Raw genomic sequence first — 26,965 nt, 5'->3', positions numbered from 1 at the left:
TCAAAATTGGCCTCCTTAAACCGACCTGACTTGATTGACCTGTTTATACTGACTGTCTCACTAATTCTGGCTTCAGAAGTGGGCAAAGAGCTGGGTGTCAGGAGGAGTGGGTGTGTCTTGCTGTTTTATAGACCCCAGAACCCCCCACCACCTTTTTCTTCTTTGTGCATATGCCTAAGGGTAAGAAGGAGCTGGAGCACTTGGGATAATCAATAGCAGCTCATTGTGCTGGAAAGTGTGATCCCCAGGTTAGCTGTTAGCAACCCATCTGTCTTTTCTTTGATAACCAGCCCTTATGTTCTCCACCCCCATCATTTATTACCTACACTGACTGCCAGACCTTCTTACCCCTGAGTCAGTTTGCTGAGGAATGTGACATATCCTCTCCGCTCAGGCCAGGTGGGGCTGCAGACAGATTAACTCACCATCCTCATTTATCTGTCCTCTTATACTTCCATAAATGTTGAAATAAAAATCTTAAAAGATTCCTTCAGAAAAATTCTTGTATTCTTTTGCCTTCTAGAATTAAAATTAAGCTATCACTCTATAATTATTTCCTAGAAACAGTTAAATTTATGAAATCCTGTGAGGGGAAATAGAATTTAAGTCCTATAAAGGGGGCTGGAAGGGAAAACAGAACAGGTACCACTTAAAATATGTAATAGTATCTCTTGACCTGTCAACCTAGGCCTTCAGAATGTGCAGAGTTCATCACGTCCTTCAGATCTCGTCACTGGTGAAGTGAATTAGAGAGGCACTTGTGTTGACTTTCTGTTGTTGCTGTAACCAATTCCCATAAACATCGTGGCTGAGAACACCCCAAACTCATTTCTTTAGAGTTCTGTAGGTTAGGAGTCCACCAAGGGTCCCAACAGGCCTAAAATTGATAGGTCAATCTTTGGCTGGTAGCTGCTTCCTCTACCTTCACAACCAGCAAAGCAGGCAGAGTGCTTGATCCATCACCCTGACCTCTTTCTCTGCCTCTTCTTCCATGTTAAAGACCCATGGGATTATTTGGATGTTATGGATTACCCTGTGCCATTCAGCATGGTCTCCCCATCTCAGAATCCTTAACATAAGCCCATCTGCAAGTCCCTTGCTAGATAATGAATGAAGTGTGTTCACATCCAAGGATTAGGAAGAGGATCTCTTGGGGAGGCCATTATTCTGGCTGCCACATACTCTTTTTTTTTTTTCCCCAGTTTTCAGTGGACACACATCTTTATTTTATTTTTATGTGATGCTGAGGATCTAACCCAGCGCCCCGTGCATGCCAGGCGAGCACAGTTACCACTCGAACCACATCCCCAGCCCCTGCCACATACTCTTAATTCATGTGCTGACTAATGTTGGAATTAAAACAAAACACTAAATCAAGTTAGTAAAATTAAGACACTACCTTAAGGCATAGCCTGACATAGCAAAAATACTAAATTTAAAATTGAGCTCTGGAAATGCTCCAGTGATGGCCTTAGGATTTTACAAGTGTTGAGATTATTTTAGATGTGGCCCTTATTTTCTCAAAGGCTGGCTTTGGGTGCAGAAATCTCATCTGAGGCTAAGAGGACACAAGGAAGCAGGGAGGGAGAGGCAGATTCTGTATACCTGGGAGCCTGCTGACTTTGGCTCAGTACACTTGGCTCATTCTAAATGGGGCAGTTGGACGGTTTTCTTTGGTCAGGATTTCCTGCTGCTTGTAGCCCCTAGCACCATGGGGATCTCTATGTGCCCAATGATGGCCATGAGGTGGTGCTAGAAAAGGGCCTAGGGTATTCAAGTCCCTCAAGATGAGGGCCAGATTCTAGCCATGAGGTACAGGAAATGGAATAGTTGTGGTTGAAGTTCAGCTTTAAGGTGCAGCCATCTTCTTTGGTCTCCTCATAAACTGAGCTTGACCAGAAACAATGTGATTGTTTTTGATTTTTCTTCTGATACAAAATATTCCTTCATCTTCATCGCAGATGAGGGCAACCCCTTCCTGTGTTGGCCTGTATGGTGTGTATGTGGGAGGGATAGAGGGTATGTGGGCAGGAGGAGCAAGAAGAGGAATGAGGAGTGGAACAACAAGGCAGGCCAGGAGGACAGAGAGGAGAGAGGGATGGAGGTGGGGCAAGATGTGCAGGAGGTGGTGAGGAGAAGAGGCAGAGCTTGAACTCTCAGGCCCAGAAGGAACTCAGCTTGTAACTAAAAACTTGGTCCTTGTCCCCAGTGCCAATGAATGCCTATTAATAATGAGGACACAGTTTTGAGAAAAAGGAAAAAGTTGTTTTATTGCTTTTCTGACAAAGGAGAAACACAGGGGACTCCTGTCCCTGAGGCTGTGATTCTGTCCATCAGAAGGAACAGGGGGATTTTAAAGGAGCTCCTTAAGGGCTATATTCCAAATGTGCCCTGACAGGGAGTCCAGGGGCATTGATGGAGTGTTAGGATTCACTTGTTATTTGTCACTTCCGAGATCCTCTTACAGACATCTCCTTCCTGTGGAACACAGATAACTCAGGGTAATCTGGCCTCCAGGTTAGGGAGAGTGAGGGGGAGAAAAGGAAAAGGGAAAAAAATGTCCCTTTAAAAAATAAGCCTCAGAACTATATTCAAAAGGTGAAGTGGACCCCTGTTACAAGCTGTTGATGGATTGGTTCTCAAAAGTTTATTTGGGGGCTGGGGTTGTGGCTCAGTGGTAGAGCGCTTGCCTTGCGTTTGTGAGGCACTGGGTTTGATTCTCAGGACTGCATATAAATAAATGAATAAAATAAAGAGCCATCAAAAACTAAAACTATATATATATATAGTTTTATATTATATTTATATATGTATATGTGTGTGTATGTATATATATATAAAGTTTATTTGAATGCCAAACCACCTTTTGAGTCCCCAGTGACCCTGACAGATGCACAGACACAATAGCTTCTCCTTCCCAAAGCCAGGTGGCGGCAGTGCCCCCCACCCCCCCCCAAATGCTCAGAATTGACCGCGGTACCACAGCATCTGGCATCTTCACTGAAAAGGAGTGTTCATAACATGGAGCAATTTGGACAGCAACAGTAAGATATTTACAATAGGATGGTTCCATCTCACCCAGATAGCCTGATGGCTTATTGAGTTCCTGTTTTGTCAGCACAGATAGCTTTTGCTAGAGTATGTCTTCGGCTATGTCTCCTATATATGAGGGAGGAACCTATTATAGTCCAGTGTACCATAGGCCAAACCAAAGTACCGTGGAGCTCCAAGGATGGCAGGCGGCTCTCTATCACACCAGCTTAGGTGTTGGAATCTATAAAAGACTTCTAGCCAACAGAATGACCTTCCATACCAAACAAATAATTATGCTCTAAACACAACAGCTACCTACACCCAGCTCTACAGGCCAATACAATATCAAGTACAAGAGTTCAATTATAACAGGCTTCAGTAGGCAGCTCTGGCTGATGATGGCACCACAAGATCCCCATCAATAGACAGTGTGATGGGGTGACCAGCACCCAGACAGAGCAGGTTCCTGCTCAGGAGGTGTGAGCCTCCTGGGAAAATAAAAAGTCTAAAATAATCAGTAAGAAGTAAGACAAAGCCAAAGTTTAGATTTAAATAGAGGAGTGTCTGGTGGGTCTTCCAGTCCTGATAGGAACTGGAACTGAACATCTGAAAAAGGCCCTGATTTTTTATTTAAGGGGGAGTACATCAAAGGCAGAGATAAGGTTTCAGTGGGAGGAGTCTTGCTTTGGTGCTTATTCCTTGGTGTAGCAGGGGTCTTGCAGTAAACAGGTTGATTGGTGTTTGGCAGGCTACACCCATCTCTCTCTCTGAGACTGTGCTTGAACTTGAGCTGTGAGCTAGAACAAGGTGCCAACGTGAATTGGGCATTTTCGCATCAGGAGGTTCTGCTTTGGAGTTCCCAAAACCAGTCTTCCCTGCCTAATGGTTTGAATGTCACTCAGTTCACACACAGCTCATAGATGGCCTCCCCTGGGACAGCATCCAGAAAGACCCCAGGAAGTTTGCCTGGCACAATCCCAAGCTGCCCAAAATCATTCATATGCTGCAGCACCAGTTGCACTCCATACTAGCAAACACAGCAGCCTATCTTCAGCACCTGGGTTTTGGCAACAACCAAGTGAAATTGGAAGTATATAGGCTAGGGCAAATCAGGCGTCTGTTTGATTTTTTGGACCATAGAGTTTTGAAAGTTCAGAAGGATACTTGTACTCTCTGAAACCTTGTCTTTGGCAAGTCCACAGATGAAAATCAAATAGCCATGAAAAATGTTGGTGGGATACCTGCCATCTTGCATCTGTGAGAAAAACTATTGATGCAGAGTAACGGAGCTTGTTACAGGAGTTATTTGCTATTCATCTTCATGTGATGCCTTAAAGAAGACATCAATCATCTGAAATGCCCTCTCAACCTGAACAAACACTGTGATTGTTCCTGTTCTGGGTGGAATGCTCTTCTTTTGTTGGTGATTATAAAATTAAATTTCTGACTTCACTAGTTCTGCATAACATGACAGGGTGCCTGAGCAACCTCAACTCTGCAAGGAATGAAGCAAGGAAGAAAATACAGTCCTGTGAGAGGCTGGTTGACTCACGGTTTTAAGTGATCCGTAGGTGTGAACACATCTGATTATAACAGCAAGATGGTGGAGAATTGTGCACCGTGAGGAACTTGTCCTATTGGCTGGAACTGAAGGTCCCTTAGTGCTGGGTTTCTGTTCTCACGACTAAAAGGCTCAGGGGTCACTCCAGTTAAACTGGGCTAACTGGGCTGCACGAAATAACCACACAAGAGACACAAATACCTTTTTCTTTGAATACCTTTTTCTTTGGGGTCGCTGTGATGGCTCCTCTGACCTTAAGGGTCTGCAGGAAGAGAGAGAGCGAGAGCACGCGCTGACCCCTTTTATTGAGGAGAAGTTATTTAAATGAGGCAAGGGGTCAGGTTCCTCTATCTTCATGATGTCCACTGTCAGCAGGTTGACTGACACCTGGGTAGGCCACACCCAAGGGCACAGTAAGAGAAGGGAACACACACAAGGCACTTCCATGGAAGATTCTATCCTAAATAGGGCAAGGGGTTATATTACAAAGGAACAGGTGAGCATAGCTTCACCCATGGGGCTGTAGCAAGACACACCCATTTCTGTGACTGAGCGCCTCAGCACCCAGCCGGGGAGTGTAACTCAGTCACCCATAAGGTTGGCCTCCCACACCTTAGGCTTGACTGCTGGGACTGACGAGTTGGATGACTTACTAGGTAGGAAAAGAATCTCCCAGCAAAGGCTCCAAGCCAAGCTGCTGGAGGAAGAAGAAAAAAAAGAAAAAGAGATGTCCAAAAGAGGATCAATGGGATGGAGTTTGTCCTATCCCAGCACTGCTGAATTCCTCCAAAGGACCCAACATGCTCTTGTATCTGTCAGTGATAAAACTATATCTTGGGCTGGGATTGTGTCTCAGTATCAGAGCACTTGCCTCTCTCACTTCCCAGACACTATGGTGTGAACACCTTTGCTTTACCACAGGACTGACACCATGATGTTTGGCCTCACCAAAGGCCCACAACAATGAGACCAAGTGACCATGGACTGAAACTTCTCAAATTATGAGAAAAACTAATTTGTACCTTCTTTTAAGTTGTTTTTTTTTTCAGGCATTTTATCACAGTGACACAAATATGAATAATAAATCATAAAAATAAGTCTTGAATATATCTTAAAAGATTTTATTCAGCGTATTATTTAACCACAACAAAGTTAGATTGTTAGTCAACAATATAACAAATCTGAAAACCAACCAAATGTTTTGAAATTAGGTAATCTATTTCTTTTAAAATTACTTATGTGTTAAAGAAAAAAAATTACCAGGGAAATAGGAAGCTTTTGAACTGATGAATAATTGAAATGCAAAAATATCAAGAGTGATGGGATGCAGCTGAAGAAGTTCTTAAGGGAGTGTCTCCCTCTAACTCTCCAACTGCTTACACTAGAAAAGAACACAAGGACAAAATCAATGTCCTGTCTGTGCTTCCACCTTGAGAAGGACATTTAAATTATTTTATTCATATTTATTGCCATCATCATCATCATCATCATCATCATCATCATAATTATTACTAATTTTATAGTGCTGGTGATCAAACCCAGGGCCTCTTCAGCTGGCATTCTACCACTGAGCTAATAAGACCCCCGTCCACACAAGGACATTTTAAGGTAAGCAAACTAAAAACTATCATTTCTAATGAACACAGATAAAATAAACACCACAAGATATTGGGAAAGTACATGTAAAAACATTGTAAAACTGGGCGAGAAGTCACTGTGACCCCTGGGAGACACTTACCTGGCATTCCTGGGGACCCAGAGGGCCTCGGGACCATGGCGACTGGGAGGATTGTGTCCCTGTGTGTCCTGTGCCTTCCCCCAAGGTGGCACCAGATCAGCTAATCCTGCTGCTGTTCCTGGCCACATTGTTCATGGTCTTTCTGCTGATGGTGCAGTTGGTGTTTTGTGTGGCATCTCTTTTGTGTTTTAAGTTTCTCCCGGGACTAGTGGGAAACCCAGGATCCCAGCAGGGAGGTCATGAGCCTTTCTGGATCCTAAACTGAAGCAGACCCTTTATGCTCTGCAGACAGGATAAGATCACCTCCCCGAAGGAGAGCACATGATGATGAAGGTTGTTTTAGTTAGCTTTTTTGCTGCTGTGACTAGAAGATCTAGCCAGAACAATTTTAGGAAGAAAAGTTTATTTGAGTGCTCACAGTTTCAGCAGGCTATATTCCTCAGGGATTAAGATAAGGCTGAACATCATGGTAGAAGAGTGTGGTACAGGAAGCAGCTCACAGGATGATCAGGAAGCAGAGAGATATTTCACTCTCCAGGTATAATATATATATACCATAGATGTGCCTCCAATGAACCACTTCCTCTAGCTACACCCCACTTACTTCCAGTCCCCACCCAGTTAATCCCGTCAGGGATTAATTCATGATTAGGTTAAGAATATAATTGAATCATTTCTCCTCCAAACCTTCTCACATTGTCTCACACATGAGTTTTGGGGGACACCACATTTAAACCATAACAAAAGTCATTGACCCCACACATGGTCCTTTATCAGTGAATGGTGGAATGTAATTGTGAACCTCTCTGTCTTTAGTGACTTGACTTTGAAATTTATTAAATGACTGAAGAATATTTGTATTTGGATTTAATGGTTCAAAAAAGTTAAATGTAAGCCATAAGATAACAAAGGGAATTAAAACCAATTGGACCACTGCTAATTTTATTTTAAAGACAATATTTCGATTCACTAACTTTTTACTTAGCACACTTATTCCTTGGCTCATTGAGTCTTTGCTTGTTTGTTGGCACTGGTGTGAATCTGGTGATCATTCTAAATTCGAAAAAAAACCCCATATTTTAATAGTCATAAAATATAAGTTTTTTCTTCACATTTTAGCTTGTTTGAAATTGGAATGCATCTCAGTACTCTAACCAGTTGATAATCACAGAATTATCCTAACTTGTGCCTGTGTGAATTACAGCGTATAAATGGCATCCTCTAATTGACCTGTGTATTGTTAATACCAAAAATGTCAGTTTTTGATTGGCATTTTAAAATGCCTTCAGAAAAATTATGCTATGACTTAACATTGAAACACAAGGTTATTGTATATGCAGAAAAGCATGAAAACAGAGAGGCAGGGCAGAAATTTGATATTAGAAAAGCAAATACTCATTGTTGGAAATTCCATATTTTCTTGCAAAGCACCCACAAAATATTTTACATAACCTAACATTAGAAGATACCCACAAATAGATGAAACTGAACTATATTTTGTCAGTGAGGCACGTGCAAAGGGATTGCCTACCACACACCAAGCAATGAAATCAAAGGCAGAGGAAATTGCCCAGACTCTTGGAATCACTGAAAACAATATTCAAAGCAATAAGAGGCTGGTGTGAGGGATTCATGGGCAGAGCTGGACTAAGATGAAGGCATCAGACATTGTTTTGTCTAAAGCTTCCCACTAGCATTAACAGAAGATGGGATGGAGCCTTCTTTCAAGAGGAGGAATAATCAGTTCTCTTGAAGACACCTAGGACTCTGTTCTGTGGGCAAATGCAGGCAGTGGGGACAGTGACGTAAAAAGTGACTCAAAAGAGTTGGGTTCAGAATGTGAAGTTAAAAGTTATAATTTAACCAGTTTATTTCCCACATCCTTTACATACATACAAGATAGATGTGATAAAAATTTTAACAACACTATTTGAATAAATATAAACATTTTTCATGATAAAATACTATAAAATAGTTAATACATCATGATCAAAAGGATGTCTCAAGAGTGTTAAACTATTTTATCAATAGAAAATTAAGCAGTGCAGTTAATTACATTGACAAAATTAATCAATATGTTAATAAATGAAAAAACGGTAGTTCAAAAAATTCAACACCCATGATGGAGAGTTGGGCCTACTTTTTCTTCCAGTAGTCATAGCATCTCTGGTCTAATATCTAGGTCCTTGATCTACTTTGAGTTGAGTTTTGTGCAGGATTTGATATAGGGGTTCAATTCCTCGAAGAAAAAGTAGGCCCAACTCTACACCATGTCAGTTTAGGAATGGCATCAAGCTTCTTCACAGCAACGGAAACAATAACGCCAAGAGAGAGCCTACAGAATGGGAGAAAATCTTTACCACCTGCACCTCAGATACAGCATTAATCTTCAGGATATAAAAAGAACTCAAAAAACTTAACACCAAAACCTCCAAATATTCCAATCACTAAATGGACAAAGGAACTGAACAGGAATGTCACAGAAGAAAAAAATATGAATGTCAAAAAATATATGAAGAAATGTTCAACATCTCTAGCAATTAGAGAGATTCAAATTAAAACTACACTGAGATTCCATCTCACTCCAGTTACTGATAAACCCAGCCTAATTTCATTTTAAGATTGGGAGCCATCTCATCACAAAGTCATGAAAAATTAATTTCTGACTGCAATTTCTAAACTTGTTTGGAATTCCTGCCTGTGCTCCGAACTCACCCATGACTGGCTCTTCTTGACTCTCTCCATCTCTAAAACCTTAGTGGCGCCTCATAAATCTTAGCTCACCCTGACCAGATAACAATCCTCTCTGAAACCTCAGCAGAGCCTCATAAATCCTCTGGGATCTGAATTTACTCCCTACCTTGAAATATCATGCCATGTAGATCATTAATCCGCTATTTGCCTTTGTATTATGCTTGTCAAAATCCTGTTATCTATAAGTTCCTAAGACACTCCCCTTTGCAACTTTTTGTGCTATAAAACCATGTTCCTGGAGAGCTGGGGTACAGATCTCTAGCCTGGGGTTTTGGGAGAGACAGTCCTGTGTACACAAAGTCAAGCTTGCTTTAATTTGATTCAAAATTGGAGCAGGTAGTCTTTTCTTTGTGTCGTGGTTTAACATCACAATGGCAATTATCAAGAATGCAAGTAACAATAAATGTTGGTAAGGATGTGGAAAAAAGGTCTACTCATACATTGCTGGAGGGACTGCAAATTAGGGCAACCACTATGGAAAGTAGTATAGAGATTCCTTGGAGAACTTGAAATGGAACCACCATTTGACCCAGTTATCCCACTCCTTGGCTTATATGTAAAGGACTTAAAATCAACATACTACGATGATGAAGCCACATCAATATTTATAGCATCTCAATTCACAATAGCCAAGCTATGGAACCAGCCTAGATGTCCTTCAATAGATGAATGGATAAAGAAAATGTGGTAATGTATACACAATGGAATATTACTCAGCCATAAAGAAAAAATTATGGCATTTGCTAGTAAAGTGAAGGAACTGGAGAATATCATGCTAAGTGAAATAAGCCAATTCCAACCCCCCCTCCCCCCTGCAAAAAAAAAAGGCCAAATGTTCTCTCTGATATGTGGATGCTAACCCATAATGAGGAATGGTAGGGAGGGGAAGAATAGAAGTTCATTGGATTTGACAAAGGGAAATGAAGGAAAGAGGGAGGGCAGGATGGGGTTAGGAAAGAATGAATCTGACATAACTTTTCTGGGCTCATATATGAATACACTACCAGTGTAACTCCTCATTATGTAAAACAACAAGAATGGGATCCTGATTGGAATGGGTTTCACTCTATGTATGTATAATATGTCAAAATATACCCTACTGTCATGTATATCTAAAAACAACAAGTTAAAAAAGAAAGAAAGAAAGAAAGAAAGCCAAGGAAAGAGGCCTCAGAATTAACCTACTAACCCTACTGACATCTTGATGTTGGACTTCCAGCTTCCAGAATGGTGAGAAAATAAATTTCTATTTCTTAAGCCTTAAATAATAGTAATAGTAATAATAATAATAATAGTACTAAAATAATTGCTGAAAGTAAGAAGCAATCCTGTTGCCTGCAGAGGGAAAGACAAAACACTCTGAGCACTTTCAATGGCTGTAGCATCCTTTTGTTTGGTTTTTCTATGAAAACCCTTGGAAGCTGTTGGAATATGCCTAAGAGCCTAGGAACCATGTAGTCTTTTGACATCTGGTTAACTAGATAACTAGCTAGTCAGAAGATTGTTAGTTAAGAGCACACATAACATGACCACCACTCCTTGCACTGAGATGGAAGTAATTATCATTAGGAGGAATGATCATCAAATATTTTGTCAAAAGAGTTTGTTCCTTGTCAAGTTATAATTTTAAGAAATGTCTGTTTCAAACAGTATAGTCCTAGGATCAATATTAAAGAAGCAGGGCTGGGGTTGTAGCTCAGAGGTAGAGTGCTTACCCCTCACACATGAGGTCCTGGGTTTGATCCTCAGCACCACATAAAAATAAATAGAAAAATAAAGATATTGTTTCCATCTACAACTTAAAAAGTATTAAAGAAGCATAATTGTAGTGAAGAAAATTATGGCTTATTTTTCCTTTCTTACATTCCATATAGAATATTTATTAGTGATGAGACAGCAGATTATTTCTTAAAAACTGTCAAGGTTGGCTTTCATCAGAGGCACTCACAACCTTTCAGTTCAAACTATTTTGAGTCCTGTGTTTCTCCACGATGAGGTGTAAGATTTATAATGTATGTTCTCAGCTGTAAGAGAACTGATGAGACAAAGTACCAGCCCACAAAAGATGTCTAATGTGTAAGAACAACATAAAGGATATTTTAAAATAAAGACAGTGTAGGAAGTGCTCAACAAATGATTTAGACAGTAAATGTTGAATTAAAAAAAATCAACACCCAGTCATGTTCTAATTTCTAAACAATGAGGAATAGAAGGAAAACACCTCATCCTGAGAAAAAAGTACTTATAACCTACAACTGATTTCATATGTAATGGGGAAAGCCTGAATAGAAACCACAAACACTGGGGAAAAGACAAGGCAAGAAAACTGTAGGCAGAAGATTTAAAAGGAAGAAGTAGAGCTGTCTTAAATTGCAAATTACTGACCGTGTAGGTAGATAATACTAAGGAGTTCACCAGAAAACTGCCAAAATTAATTGGTGACTTAAGCAAGTTGCTAGAAATGCACATAAGGGGGCTGAGGGAGAAATTGCAGGACAATGGGAATCTGCCTCTACTAAGAGAGGTGGAGGGTGGGGTGAGGCTGCTGGGGATTTGTCCCAGCTAGAGCGGTTTTGATGGAAAGGAGAAGAGAAGGGAATGGTTCCCCAGTTTAGCTATTGGGAATTGTGCTGCTATAAACATTGATGTGGCTGTGTCCCTGTAGTATGCTGTTTTTAAGTCCTTTGGGTATCCACCGAGAAGAGGGACAGCTGGGTCAAATGGTGGTTCCATTCCCAATTTTCCGAGAAATCTCCATACTGCTTTCTATATTGGCTGCACCAATTTGCAGTCCCACCAGCAGTGTATGAGTGTGCCTTTTTCCCCACATCCTCACCAACACCTATTGTTGTTTGTCTTCATAATAGCTGCCATTCTGACTGGAGTGAGATGAAATCTTAGAGTAGTTTTGATTTGCATTTCTCTAATTGCTAGTGATGATGAACATTTTTTTCATGTATTTGTTGATTGATTGTACATCATCTTCTGAGAAGTGTCTGTTCAGATCTTTGGCCCATTTATTGACTGGGTTATTTGTTTTTTTGGTGCTTAGCTTTTTGAGTTCTTTATATACCCTAGAGATTAGTGCTCCATCTGATGTGTGAGGGGTAAAGATTTGCTCCCAAGATGTAGGCTCTCTATTTACCTCACAGATTGTTTCTTTTGCTGAGAAGAAACTTTTTTAGTTTGATTCCATCCCATTTATTTATTCTTGATTTTATTTCAACCTAGATGCCCCTCAATAGATGAATGGATTAAAAAATGTGGCATATATATAAAATGGAATATTACCCAGCAATAAAAGAGAATAAAATCATTTGCAGGTAAATGGATGGAGTTAGAAAAGATAATGCTAAATTAAGTTAGTCAATCCCCAAAAACCAAATGCAGAATGTTTTCTCTGATAAAAGGAGGCTGATTCATAGTGGGGTAGGGAGGGGGAGCATGGGAGGAATAGAAGAAATCTAGATAGGGCAGAGGGTTGGGAGGGTAAGGGAGGGGGCATGGGGTTATAAATGATGGTGGAATGTGATAGATATTATTATCCAAAGTACGTGTATGAAGACATGAATTGGTGTGAATATACTTTGTATACAACCAGAGATATGAAAAAATTGTGCTCTATATGTGTAGTAAGAATTGTAATGCATTCTGCTGTCATATATAAACTTAAAAAACTTAAAAAAAAAAAGAAGAGAAGGGATATTTCCTAGGTGAAGGAGAGAAAATAACTGTAAGCTTCAGGTAGGGACCAGATGGAGGTGCAGTCTGTCCAGAGCAAGGGCAATTGGAGATGGCTGGTGAGACATAAAAATCAGAACCTAAGAACTTGCAATAACATTAAAAAATAAAAATTAAATATGGACTAAACAATTCACAAGGAGGGGAGGTGGAGTGAGGGCATAAGATTAAAAATGCCTGGGTTGCTACAGAGAAATCTGTTGATTACTTTGATAAAACTTGTACTGTCTACTGAACAGGAGTCCAGTCCTTGAATCTTCAGCCAGAACTATTCTTTGATTTGATGGTCTCAAGTCCTGAACCTCTCCCCTCAATCTAAACCTCTCTAGCCCCAGAAGGCAGCCTGTCTGCAGGGGGAAAAAAATGTGGGGGAGGGGAGAGAGTGTACTGCCAGTCAAACTTAACCATTAAGCCCCAAGTTTTCAATTCTGCCAATATTTCAATGGAATTGATGCAGGTGCATTAAAATAGTTTGCAAAGTTCAATCTAGAGCTTATTATATAATTTATTATCATTAATAATGATATCATTAATAATATTTGTAAATATGAGAGATTATTCCCTTATTATGTTTCTCAGAATACTAGAACTCTAAAAACACATTTATTTGGAAGTTACATACATTTTCTATTTGTGGCTCAATTTAAGTTTTTTGGTGTTCCAAAAATGGGACAATGGAACATAAGGGGTTAAGGAAGCCAGCAAGGTACCTGATTTAGCTACTACCCATCTTACAAAAGAGATTTCCCTAATTCCAGGATGAAAGGCAAGTTAGTGAAAACAAAGAAAGCAAATAGCTCCAAGCTTTCTGGGTGCACAGCATTCTTGGGTGGATTCATAAGGGATTCTAACGACATGAGAGAGGCTCCAGAGTGGGCAAATGTGGTATCTCAAACCCAGCAACTGAAAACTACCCTCTTAGCTCCTTGCTGGTCCCCTCCTTTCAGTTGGTCTCCCCTCCCTACACAACTTTCCAAGTCCCCAGAGTCTTTCTTTTCGGGTGCTCCAAAGTAAGTCCCTCAAAAAAGTAACTATTGGGGCTGGGGTTGTGGCTCAGAGGTAAAACACTTGCCTAGGCACTAGGTTCGATCCCCGGGGCACCACATAAAAATAAAGACAAATAAATAAAGGTAATACGTCCATCTACAACTAAAACATTTTTTTAAAAAAAGCAACTATTTTTCAGTCCTTTGTAACCATGCAAAGTTTTAAAATCCAACACACACCTCTCTCTCTCTCTCTCTCTCTCTCTCTCCTAAAGAAAACTCTTGTTTAACGCCAGGCGGAGAACATTTAACTAGGTGGGAAGAGTCTTTCAAATACTCCTCTAAAATTTTCCGTGAAGAGGAGGGAAGGAATCACAATGAACTTTTCATGATCTCCAAGGGCTTCTTTTCAGAGCAGAGCCTGGCAGGAACAGGGGGAGCCTTGCGATTCTGGGGCGCGCTCCTGGAGCTGCTCAAGCTCCTCTCACCTTTCCCACTGGACGAACTCCATTGAAGAACTTGGGGACTCAACTTCCGGGACACTCAAATCAAGGCCCAGCTCTTGGCTGAATTCAGGGCTTCAAGGGATTCCCTACACTGGGGCGCAAAATCCTAGGCACCTGCGCCCCCTACTGGCCTCAATAGACACTCGGAAGCGCGCTATTCTTCCGCTAAAACCGTGACAGTCAAGAATCTAAGGAACCGACTGAACTGCTCCCCACCCGCTTGAACCCAGGACTGGAAACTGAGTCTGATCATCCCACCCCTGAGTTAAGGAACGCCTTTTCCTATTTCAAGTATTTTCTACTTGTATGGAAATAGGACAATAGAGCCAAATATGTGGCCAGTTGCTGAGGGTCACCTGAGGACAGAGGGGGTCTTGCAGGGTCACGGGGCCTATTGTCCACGGGGTGGACACCTCCAGTGCCAGAAAGCAAGGAGCCGGCAGAGTCGCCGAGGACAGGATGTCCCAAGCATGGACACCAAGATTCCATGTATCCAGTTTCCCAGTGATCGCAGCCTCGGGCACCCGAATTAGCGAGGAGCCAGGGGTCAGCGCTGGGGGACAGGGCTGAGCGGGCAAACAGCAGGGGACCATGGAGGACTCAGGGAGCAGCCACTGTCCTGAGCAGCCTCTCTCCCTGCCCTGAATCCCGCCTGTCCCCTAAAGTAGAACTTGGAGGGGAAACATTTCCCATTTTAAGGAGGGAAAGATAATGACCTTTACCCCAACTAAACAAAAGGTTCCACCGACACTTGAACTCTGATTGTTGGACTTAAAGTGTCCAGAGGGCTCACCACTACTGCATGGAACCACAGTAATGAACAAGTCCCAACCCCCCTTGGATTTGCAAGCCCTTTCTCAGCCTCCATGTGCCCCAGCTTTTCTTCCTCCGGTGAGTACAGATATTACTCAGCTATTACCGCTGTGGGTCCTCTGAACCATATAAACACATTATATCTCCTAATTTAGGTGTTCTTTTATCCTTTTAAAATCCTTTGCCATTTATACACCATATTATGTTTTTTTGAAGAATTTCACCCTGGGGGAACCATTTTAAATGGTATTGATTTTAAGATTTTAAAAGTTTGCTTTCTAGTTTTATATTGTTAGTAATAGAAATATGTTTGATTTTTGTTTATGTACATTGCACCCTACAATACTGCTAAATAAATATAAATCTTTTTTCATTTATTTATAAGTGGTGCTGAGAATTGAACCCAGTGCCTCACACATACCAGGCAAGTGTGCTACTGCTGAGCCCCAGCCCCAGCCCCTCTCATTAGTTTTAATAAACTAATGAGAGGGGCTGGGGGGTTTACCACCAAGATTCTTTGAGATCTTCTATATGGACAATCATAAAACCTGTGATAGAAACAGTTTTATCTATACCTTTCCAAGAATGGATGCCTTTTATTTCCTTTTCTGCATTATCTCATTGGTTAAGACTGACATAGAATGCTGATGTGAGTGGTGAGGGTGGACACCTTGCCTTGTTTCCAATGTGGTGGGGACAGTATTTGGTTTTCACCAGGAAATGCGGTGAGTGTGAAATTAGCTGTTCCGTTTTGTAGATGTCCTTTATCAGTTTGAGGACATTCTCTTCTATTCCTAATACACTGCTATTTTTTTTTTTTAATCACCAATAGATGTTCTTACTGAATTGCCTTTTTACCTTTGTCAATAGTCAATTGGCCATACTGATGGGGCCCTATTTCTGGAAGTTAATCTTTTTGTTAAATTCATCTGTGTTTATCTCTTTGTCCATAGTACAATATCTTGCTAACTGCAGCTTTATATTAAGTCTTAAAACTGGGTAGTGCAATACATAATGCCAAATATAGTTTCTGCATCAATTGATATTATTATATGGTTTTAGTATTTAGACTATCAACATAGTGAATTACAACAATTGATTATTTCACAGAGAGCCAGTTAGGCATCCCTGGGATTAACCCAGTAATTAGGGAAGTTTCTCCCCACAAAAAGAGAACCTATAAGACATGTAGGTATGAGAGGATGCATTATGAGAATTGATTCACAATTGTGAAGGCCAGGAAGCCCCATGATATGTCATCAAAGCTGGAGAACCAGATGTAAGTTATTCTGAGTCCACAGGTTTAAGAAGCAGGGGAGCTTTCACAGTAAAGTTGAAGAGATGACTTTCCCAGCTCCAGAAGACAAAGTGAATTAGTTATTTCTCCATCTTGATTATTATTGTTAATCTTTGCGGTACTGGAGATTGGACCCAGAGTCTTCTACATACTAGCCAAGCATCTGCCACTGAGGCACAACCCAGCCATTTTTAATTTATTTTGTGACAGGGTCTCACTGAGTTTACCAGGCTGGCCTTGAACTTGAGATCCTCCTGCCTCAGCCTCTCAGGAAGTGGGATTACAGGTGTACACCATCATGCTCAGCCCTCTATCTTTATTTTTTATGGGACCATCAATGAATTTAATGATGTGTATGCATATCAGTGAAGATTCTGCGCCAAATACTAATCTCTTCTATACACAAGCAAAAATAATGTCTCACCAGCTATTGGTGCGAACCTTAATGTAGTTAAGTTCACGTTAGAAAATTATCACACCCACTTATTGTATTGTTCATTTTGTATATTGCTGGAATTAATTTATTAATATTTCATTACAAATTTTGTATGTATGTTCATTATGGTTATTGTTCTATAGGTTTGGGGTTTTTGTTTTGTTTTTTAGAAGTCAGGGATCTCATTTGTATTGTATCAAGGTCATGCTGACTTCACATAATGAATCATAAGGTGTTTCCTTCTTTTACATTTTTTGAAAAAAATTTATGTAGCATAATGTACTTTCTTAATTGTTAATAGAATTTCCAGTTAATCAATGTGGACCTAGAGATTACTTTTTAAAAATTAATATAGTTTAAATAGTAGTTAGAGCACTATTCAGTTTACTTGGTTTATTTTGAGTGAATTTAGTAGCTTGGGATTTTCAAGAAATAGATCCACACTTGAATTTATGTGTGTAGGTTAGTTCATAATGTTATAATATTCTCTTATTTTGCCTTTTGTATTTTTAGGATCTTTAATGATATCCCATGCAATTCTTGATATTGGTACTGTGTGTTTTCTTTCTTTTTTTTTTTACAAACATCAGTTAGAATATTAACTTTGCTGCTTTCTCAGAGAATAACATTTTACTATCTCATTGAAATTAGAAAAAGAATTAGGGAAGAGAGGATCTGAACAGTGGAGTTGGAGGGTCAGAAGAATCACCAAGGAGGTAATGCCTGAGAGCTGATATGTCTATTAGCACAAGTGTGACCTCAGAGTAAGAAGTGTTGGACTCATGAAGGGAGCTGTTTCTTTTTGGAGTTTTAGCCACTCATCTGATGATGGCTAAAACCATTGTGGGTATGCACTAGTAGCAGTCATGAAGAAGAGCTTCATGTAGAATGGAGGAGCCAGCACCTCTCCATCTGTCCAACACCACACTGTCCATTTACCACTGTAGTAGGTTAAGAGAATAATAAACATTTCTCCTTTATCTAATTTCTCTTTGGGCCAATTCTAACTGAGAAGTGTACAACAAAGGAGATTCTGGGGAACTTAGTTCTAATTAAGCTAAGTTGACATGGCACAAAATACAAGAGCCCTAAAATAGATTTCCAGACAAGGACTATTATCAGAACTATAGAAGAGACATTTCACAATGATAAAGGAGTTGATATTTTAACAAAACATGAAATTCATTAATGTGCATGCCCTTTGAATACTAGAGCTTCAAAAAAAAAAAAAAATGACCAGAACTAAGGAAATCTACTGTCATGAATAGAATTGTAAACACTCATCTGTCTGTAATTGATACAATAAGTACAAGAAAAAAGTTTGTATGGTTATCAAAGATTTATAAAACCTGAAGCTTTTATAGAACATTAGATAGAGAAGAGATGTCATATTAATTTCAGGATTACAGGGAACATTCACTAAGGTAGACTGTAAGGTACAATCATTGTTGTGGTTGCAATCTTGTATTTTCTACATATGATTATGTGCTGAATGTTGAGTACCCAGCTTATGATGGAATTGGGAATGGTGGAAACTTTGGAAGCTGGGGCTTGGATTAAGGAAGTTAAGTCATTGGTGGCATGGCCTGGAAGGAGAGATTGGGACCTGGACCCCTCTGCTCTCTCACTTCCCAAACACCATGACCCCAACCAAGCTGTTCGGCTTTACCACAGGTCCAGAGAAAAGGTGCTAAAAACCATGGATTAAACCTCTCAAAACATTATCTTAAACAAATTTTCCTTCTTTTAAGTTGTTTGTCTCAGGTGTTTTGTCACAGTGATGTCAAGTTAACTAATATGATCATAAAGTGAGTCTCAAAATTTAAGAATTTTTCCCAAGCATATTTGACAACACTTAAATTATGAGTCAACAATGTAAAATACCTGAATGATAACCAAACATTTTTAAATTAAGCAATGTGTTTCTTTAAAAAAATACCTATGTTTAAAGAAAAAATTACAAGGGGAATTGGAAATTATTTTGAACTGATGGATAACTGAAAAGCAACCTAGCAACAGGATGCAGCTGAAGAAAGGAATGTGTCTAGTGCCACCTGCTTACATTAGAAAAAGACACAGGGATAAAATTAATGTTGACTCTGATTATCCACCTTGAGAAAAAAAAAAGAAGGAATTAAACCAAAGTAAGTGGATGAAAAGAAATAGTAAAGATATGATGTAGAATATAGAAAATGATAACACCACAAAAAAACAAAACAGAAAAATGACTTTTCAAAAAGTTTAATAAACTTGATGAGAGCAAGATTAAGTGAGAAAGAAAAGCACAATAAGCAATATCCAAATACAAAAGATATCTCAACATATCCTAAGGTATTACCATAATGTAGTCCTGTGTATCTTCTTATAAGGATGTATTATAGGAAAAACATTTAGCTCAATGATAACATAGACAAAAAAATCTTGAAAAACAAATTATCAAAATATATAAGAAAAAAGTGGAAAATCTGAATAGCTATATACATTTTATAGTAATTAAATTTATAAAAACCTTACCAAATAGACACTAGAAACATATTCATTGGTGATTCTATCAAATATTTAAGAACCAAATAATACTAATCTTATACAAAGATTTTATGATAACATGCCTGGGATATATTATATCGCCAAACCCATTTTATGAGGCCAGAAGGATCCTGATCACAAAATAATCAAGCAACACTTAATTCTTAAATTAATATTTATAATTATGATTACTTTTTGCAGTGCTGGTGATCAAACCCAGGGCCTTGTGAACCCTAGTCAAGCACTTTACTGCTGAGCTAAAATATCAGTCATCACAAGGACATTTTAAGATAAGAAAATTACAAACTAATATCCTTCATGAAGAGAGAAACACAATAAACACCACAAAATATTAGGAAAATAAATATCAAAATAAAATAGATAATACATCATGATCAAGTGAGTAATATCCCAGGAATACTGTAGTCCTGTGAACAATAGAATATTCAGAAGTGCTATTAATCACGTTAACAAAATTATTCATCATCTTAAGAGATATAAAGCTAGGACTTCACAAAATTCAACACCCAGTCATGTTCTAAGTGCTAAGCAAATAAGTATGAGAAGGAAAACACCTCAATCTGACAAAAAGTCCTATAAACAGCCTACAGCTGATTTCACACCTAATGGGGAAAGCCTGAGTGCCAGAATTAATAAGAGAGTTTAACAAGTTACTATAAGTGTCCATAATTGGGAACAGAGGAGGAACTTCTGGAGAATGGGAATCTGTCCCCACAAATGGAGGTGGAAGGTAGGGTGAGGCTGGTCCTTGTCTCACCTAGAGCAGTTTTGATGGGAAAAGGAAGAGAAGATGTATCTTCTGGGTGAGGAAGAGAATAAACTCCAGGTTCCAGGTAGAGACCAGATGTGGGTGCAGTCTGCCTAGGACATGAGCAGTTGGAGACGGCTGATGAGACAGAGGAGGGAATAGAACCTAACTATGAACTTGCAATTTCATTAAAAATATAAATAAGGACTAAATAATACACAGGAGAGGAGGTGCAGGACCAGAGTGAGGGATTAAGAACAGAAATGTCTGGTTTGCTATAGCATGATCTCTTGATTACTCTTATGAACATTTTCTGTATACAGTATACTAAACAGACTTTGAGTCCTTAAATATGCAGTGGGTTCAGGTATGGCTCTCCAGAAACTAGTTCTTGACTTGATGATCTTTAGTCCTGAACTACTCCAATAGGGAGATACTGTCCTCAGCCTTTGTTTTGTACTCAGGTGTTTAAGTATTTGCCTGAATGCCTTTGGCTTAGATTGGGAAAATGAGTTCTAAAACTTAAAAAGTAACCTAAGTCCAAAAGGTTTTAAATAAAAAAAGTCTTTCAACATGGAAGCATCAACATGAAACTTAAAGTTTCTAAAAAAATAAAAATAAAAAAATCACTCTTTAGAAAATATTAAAACAAATTATCATTTAAGACACATAAACATTCTTACAAAACTTGTAGTTTCAAATATCATCTCCTTAAAAGAAAAACCAGTTCACTATCTTTAATAACATTTCAGACCACTGTTGTCTAAAAACTTCAGAATACGTAAGGCATATGTCTCAGCTGTCATAGTCAAAATGACACTTAGATTTCACATTAAACAGCTATAGTATAGCTTATAATGGCACAAATATACCTAACACATAAATACTACTTCATCCTTTAGATAGTCAAAAGTCAGAAGGAACTGCATAATTTGTAAGGTACTTTAACTTACGTGTAGTCATTAAACTCAGTAAGTAATTCAAGTATAGTCATGTAAAGGCAGGCAATTAAAGGCTCAAGGATCACTCTAAAATCAAAGACATGAAAATAAAGGCTGAAAACTTTGTTTCTCCATCTTTCATTTACATGCCTAGATATTAGGATATTACTGAACAAAATACACAATTATTGTATATGATTTCCACAGAAGATAATGAAATTTCACAAAGTACAAAATTTATCAAGATCCGTAGTTTGCTTCATCAAATGCTTTTCTAGCTCGTTTCAATTCTTCATTCATGGTAAGCAAGTCTTTAACCCTAGCAAACTTTCTTGGGTCCTTTTGAATCAAGAAGACGATATCTTCAACTTGTACTCGACCTTGTCTTCCAAATGACATTGCCTTGTGAGTTATTTCAGTGATGAACTCTATGACAAGGTCTTCAAGAATATCTAATGACTAAGTGTAAGGATTCTGATCATCCCCAAACCCATACATCATGCATCGCAATTCTTTAGTAAAAATTCTCTTTCTTTTACCCTGTCCACCTTTTGTGCCTCCTCCAATTTCTTCATTTTCCTCCTCAAAGGTCGGGTCTTCTTCCTCATCTGCCATCCCACTATCCCGCCAGCCCACAGCCAGTCTGGAGATTTTAAATTAGTGCACTGCCAGCACCCTATACTTGCTGGTCCACACTGGGAGACTTTACCCCAGGGATCTCCCTTGGGTTCCACTTGTGTGGTGGGGGAGCCAATTCTTAGTCTCCTCTGTCACCTGCAGACTCCACATTTCCTGGTCTCGGGTTCAGTCTCCAAACAATTTCTCCCATCCTCACCCTTTTGATTTCCCATCCAGATGCATCTCTCCCAGCCATTTCTGCAAGCAGTTGGATTGGAGAGAGTGGGGTAGAGCCAGAGGGTTTCAATGACCAGTTGTCCCTTGTGTAAACCTCTCTCCATGTTTGATTTTTTCTGGTCACTTAAGCACACTCTATGTCATGCAGCACATGTTTACTGGGCCTTTATTTTGGGCCAAACTTGAGTTTGCCAGGAATTGCCTTCGTTGGTTGCCAGCCCCTGAGTATAGCTGCAAAATGGTTCCTTCCTAAGTCCTTCACAGATCACCTGGAAAGATGGCAGCTTCTTTCCCCACACTCAGATATCGTGCAGCATGTCCTTCAGGTTTGTTGGGCAATATCCTTGGTCTCTAACTGCCGTGTATCCAGACATGCCTTGCGTCCTCCAAAAATGCAGGTTCCTTTAATTCTCTTATCCCTCTACTATGCTCACAGGGGGACCTCTCTGGCTGGAGCTTCTGGCCCTGCTGTGACAACGGCTGAACCACTGGGGATTTTTTCCTTATTTTATTATATCCAACCTTGTGTGTTCCCAATCTGCTTTGAATGTCCACTTTTAGGTTCTAGTAAAGTACCCGCTCCCCTTTTTGTTCACACACTTTGTAGAGAAGCTGCCTGTCTGCTTTATTGGTTTCATCGCATGGAGCAGCCAGGAATGTAAACTCCTGTACTCCACCATCTTGTATACTGGGCCTTGAAAAACTGGTCCCTGGACTCACTTTTCTAAGAGTCAATTAATGAAAATGCTCTCTTATAATGTCAGACCTCAAGATTAAATGTAGTTGCATTTTAGATTCTTAACTGGACATGTCAAAGTGGAAAAGGGTCTAAAAAGAGGAGAAAAAAGTACCAAAGCAGCACATGATCTTTGCCACTTGAATTCCCACCCTAGGCATCAGTTATTAGACTGAAGTCCTTTTACAGTGCCATCTACAGCCCTCCAGTGAGTGTCCCCTTCAATAGGTCCATGAATTCCAGATACAGAGTCCTGCACGTGACTGTCCATGTGATACCAAAGACAAAACTGTCCTCAGAACAGTATGTGTTTCCCATCTATATCACACATTGCAATTTTGTTTTTGTAATCAGGACTCTTTCTTGTCAGTTTTAACTTTTTCATTTGTATAAAAGTTGACTGAAAAAAGATTTAAGAGTTGACTTAGTCTTGTTCTAAAAGATGAACTTGGAGAAGTGTCCATGTGCCAGTGATTTATGAAGGCCATGCTTCCCAGGAGAAAGAGGCAGTGGAGTTGAGGGAGCTGGGAAGAGAAGGCAAAGCAGCCTACAAAGTGTGTGATTTCAGGGACAGCACCATGTGTTTAAAAGATAATTTTCATAATATTTGGACCCCAAGCTGCCTCTGCTCCAGTGTGGCAGTTACAGGGAATATCAGGACAGCAGCTATGAGAACAGAAAACAGTTCAGAGTGAAAAACATAAGAGTGAGTCGACCTTGTGCATAACCAAAGTTGAATTTTACACTCACCTATCCAGTCAATTCAGCCTCCTGCATTTGGAAAGTTCTAGAGAACTTGGGCCTTCTAGGCCTCTTCCTATCAATATCTTGACATCATATGATATGTTGTTATTTGTGTATGTGCTATTTTTGCTATAACAGAACTGTTCATGATCTTGGAATAACTATGTTGAAAGAAGTTATTTATGTAATTCTTATTTTAGTCCTTACAAAGGAAAAAGTGATTTTTTCTAAGGACAAGAAGTTGCCATTTCTAGGTATATATCCAAAGGACTTAAAATCAGCATAATACAGGGACTCAGCCACATCAATGTTTATAGCAGCTCAATTCACAATAGCAAAGCTATGGAGCCAACCTAGGTGTAATGGATAATGAAAATGTGACAGGTATACACCATAGAATGTTACTTAGCCATAAAGATAAATGAAATGATATTTGACAGTAAATGGATGGATCTGGAGAATATCATGTTAAGTGAAATAGGCCAATACCCCCAAACCAAAGGCCAAATGTTCTCTCTGATATGTGTATGCTAACACATAATAAAGGGGCGAGGGAAGAAGGAAGAATAGAAGTTCATTGGATTAGACCAAGGAGAATGAAGGGAAGAGAGGTGGGATGGGATTAGGAAAGATATTAAAATGAATTGGACACAACTTTCCTATGTTTATATATGAATACATGACCAGTGAAAATACACATTATGTACAAACACAAGAATAGGATCTTAATTGGAATGGGTTGCACTCCATGGATGTATAATACATAAAAAATACACTCTACTGTTACGCATATCTAACAACAACAACAACAACCACTGCTTGTTCCCCTTGGACAGACTCATTCTACAACTAGCACAAATGAAATTCATAACTTGGTTAAAAGGACTATGTCTGGTGGAATGAGATAGATATTACCCTTAGTACATGTATGAAGACATGTATGGTGTGAATATACTTTGTATACAACCAGAGATATGAAAAATTATGCTCTATATGTGTAATATGAATTCTAATGTATTCTGCTGTCATATAAAATGAAAAAAAGACTGTCATCTTTAGTTGAATGAACAAAATCAGGCAATCAGAAGCTTATTTTACCTTTGATTATGGAATATGCAGCTACTTTTGGCCTCATGATGTGTAATTTAGAATAGCCAAACCCCATTGTATTACCCTTGCTTATTGTCCTTGGTCATTCATTGTTATGTGTAATCCAGTGGCTCTCCTTCTTCTTTATCCTCCTCCTCCTCCTCATATTCTGAAAAAAATTTTAGAAATATCCAGAAGTCATTAAATAGCTGTATTTTACACATTTCAATACAGCATTCTACCTGAACATGGAGACATAAATTATGTATGTATAGATATGGAATGCACATACAGGATTGTCCTGAATGATCTCATATTTTGACTTTAAAGAAATGTTCTGGGATGCTATGATGCACACTGTTGGCTGGATATCATTATGCCAAAATGTATTTTGGTCCCCTGATTATTGGATACTTGTCCAGGTTATTTGGATTTCTCTAGTTACATCTGTCTTCCTTCTACAAAGCTCATTCCCAGTCTTAATAGCTCTGTGCCCCCTCAAAATTCTCAAATAGAACCTACTTCCTGTACTTCATCCCTCCTTATATTAGGGACTTTATGGGCATCTCCAAATTGGCTTCTGCAATCTACTGGGGGCAATTTAACTTTAGAATCTGTTCTCGTATGAACCAACATTTCTGCCACCTCATTCCATTTTTTAACTGAAGGAACCCTAAACACTTATCAGTACTGTGGTTTAAAATGAGTTCATGGGAATTCCTTCATTCATTTGCTAGAGCTAAATACAACACATTATTTGATTCATTTTACAGATGAGGAAACAAAAACCCCAGAAGGCAGAAGTGGACCATGTGCCAACAGGTATAAAAGCTCAGGAAGAGCTGAAGAAACTTTCTTTACTAGTTCAGGTTCTCTGTACTCTTAAGAATCTATCTGCCTCTTGACTTTGAGCACTGGTGGTTGCTATCTCTTGCTCCAGAGGCCACACACCATTAGGGAGGATAGAGACAGTTGGAATATTGTGAGCTCCAATACAGCGCAGTTCTCCTTTTGTTCCCCCTCAGGCTGTACTCATCATACCACGGCCTCAGCTGTGATGTAGAAACCAGAGCAGCTGGTGAAATGCTACTGGTGGAGATGTCAAGCATCCTGTGAACCAGGGACTTCAGAGCAGGTTAGTGTGATCAAGGCCACCCAACCTGCGCTAAGCCTATAGACAAAGCTTTCTGCCAGCCTGCAGCCTTCAGCCAGTTGCTTGTGGATGTCCTGCCCCTGGTGACTGTCTTTCTGGCTGAGGAATTTCTTGAGATGCTGACTGAGGTAGAAGGAGGAATCTCTTTGATTCTTGTAACTTCTGGCTTAACTGAGTCAGTTCTTGCACCTGAACTTGGACCAGGAGATAATATTTCCTAAGGTGGGATGGAAGATACTTTCAGAATGGGAATGATGTAGTGATAGGTGATGAGGACTTTGAGAGATTTCTATCTCTCAAACACCTTCCAGTTGTGATCCTGGCTCATTTCTTGGTGAACTGTGACTTTTCCTTTTCTTATTACATTTTACATGCAGTAGTCCAGTAAAAACATGCTCCTGAGGCATTTATATACCCCCAGAGGTCCTCTGACTCTTAATGTTATAACAGGATATGAATTTTTATTTTGTGAATTTTTTTTTTCTTTTTTGCTATGAAATACCTGCCAATAAGAAACAGTGACCCATGCAGGAAACATGTGCCTCTTACTCTAGTTCTTCACAGTCAGTTCAGAAAGTGCTGGACATTCCTTGGCCTGGTCAGTTCACTTTGGATGAAACAGATGATACAAATGCCACACAGAAAATAGGCAATACAGACTGGTTAAGCAAAGTAAACCAGTGATAGGAGCAGATTTTCTCTACCCTTGCATCATGAATGTGGCTATTTTGGCCTGATAGTGCTCCTTTTTTCATGGTAATTACCCTACCCTGAATATCCCCTTGGAGGCCATTGATTCCAGTGTTGCTTTTTTTTTTTTTTCATCATGATGCTCTTCATGATTTCCTATAATCAAATTTATAAAAGCCCATTCAGATATCAGTTCTACCTCATCCATAAGGAACACAATGGCCTATCTTGGCACAGAGAAATTATCAGAATAAATTTAGAAAGTCTCATGTTTTCCTTTAAAGAAATGGCTGGGCAGGGTGTTTTATTTATTTATTTATTTATTTATTTATTTTTATTGGTTGTTCAAAACATTACAAAGCTCTTGACACATCATATTTCATACATTAGATTCAAGTGGGTTATGAACTCCCATTTTTACCCCAAATACAGATTGCAGAATCATATCGGTTACACATCCACTGTTTTACATATTGTCATACTAGTGTATGTTGTATTCTGCTGCCTTTCCTATCCTCTACTATCACCCCTCTCCTCCCCTCCCCTCCTATCTTCTCTCTCTACCCCATCTACTGTAATTCATTTCTCTCCTTGTTT

General features: G+C 39.4%; 3 pseudogenes; 2 read left to right on the top strand and 1 right to left on the bottom strand.

Annotated features, from left to right (window-relative positions):
* The first annotated feature begins 1,961 nt into the window (after window positions 1–1,961).
* LOC107158552 lies at window positions 1,962–3,749 on the top strand (annotated as a pseudogene).
* A 170-nt stretch (window positions 3,750–3,919) lies between these two features.
* Window positions 3,920–4,780, top strand: LOC125610347 (annotated as a pseudogene).
* A 16,561-nt stretch (window positions 4,781–21,341) lies between these two features.
* LOC107158634 lies at window positions 21,342–21,797 on the bottom strand (annotated as a pseudogene).
* Between the last annotated feature and the right edge of the window lie 5,168 nt (window positions 21,798–26,965).

This window comes from Marmota marmota, unplaced genomic scaffold (genome assembly GCF_001458135.2).
Source record: "Marmota marmota marmota unplaced genomic scaffold, marMar, whole genome shotgun sequence".
Classification (NCBI taxonomy): domain Eukaryota; kingdom Metazoa; phylum Chordata; class Mammalia; order Rodentia; family Sciuridae; genus Marmota; species Marmota marmota.
The sequence above is the reverse complement of the archived record's forward strand: the minus strand, read 5'-3'. Positions and strand labels throughout refer to the sequence as shown.